Source organism: Petromyzon marinus, chromosome 43, assembly GCF_048934315.1.
Source record: "Petromyzon marinus isolate PM22_M1 ecotype Great Lakes invasive population chromosome 43, UKy_Petmar_22M1.pri1.0, whole genome shotgun sequence".
Classification (NCBI taxonomy): Eukaryota; Metazoa; Chordata; class Hyperoartia; order Petromyzontiformes; family Petromyzontidae; genus Petromyzon; species Petromyzon marinus.
Genome location: NC_133709.1, coordinates 17,120,187 through 17,121,235, shown reverse-complemented (window position 1 = coordinate 17,121,235; position 1,049 = coordinate 17,120,187).

Genomic DNA, 1,049 nt, shown 5'->3' with positions numbered 1-1,049 from the left:
TGCGGTGGCTGGGCATGCGGGCTACATGACCCAGCCATCGCAGCCTTGCCCGCCGGAGGAGCTCACCGATGGGACCTTGCCCAGATCTTTCAAGGATTTGTGAGCTCCTCACACAATCCAGTCTGGTTAAACCCAGGATGGATCGTAGGCAGGCCAGCCTAAATGTTTCCAACCGGCGAAGATGCTCCATTACGGGGGTTCCACGTTTCGCAAGCGTAGAGAAGGGAGAGAATGACCGTGGCCGAGAAGACCCACCCACACACCCATCCACACGCTCACCCACCCACACACTCACCCACCCACTCTACCCCGCACTCATCCACACACTCACCCACCCACACACTCACCCACCCACACACTTATCCACACACTCATCCACACACTCACCCACCCACCCACACGCTCACCCCTGCACCTCCGTTTAGCACAGTTGACTACGTACGGTGCGAAAGAAGTTCAACACTCGTAAATTCTGGCAGAACAGCAGAGGTGTACAGCCTCGCGTACTCCACACTGCATGTACACAGACAAAGATCCCCCGTATAGCCTTAACAGACTGTTGGAGCAAGTGCTGTTAGCGAGCACCTATGAATGCTGGCACGGCACACGTGGTGGTGGGTGGACAGAACCACGCCCGGCCGCCTTTGTCTCCCCAGTGGCAATGTTTACTGCACATCGCACCAGGTACTCGTTTTAGGCTGAGTCGACCTAGGGGAGGGTGCCACCCTTACAGAGTACACGTGAGGCCCAGGACCGGTTCAGATAATCGTCACTGGTGTTGACCGTGAGCGGGAATCGAACTTGGATCGCCGTGTTCGTAGCGCAGCGTAGCGCTAACCACTACGCTGCCGCTCCACCCCACACACCCGCACACCCGCACACTCACACACGCACGCACTCACTCGCACACACGCACAACAACAACCGCCATTCGCCACTAAGTAGCGGTGACTTCACCACGATGCTTGTGCCAGGACATGTGCACCCTGAGGCCACGTGGAGTGTCGAACGCCCGCTGGCAGGAGGTCACGGGGCAGACCCAGCAGGTG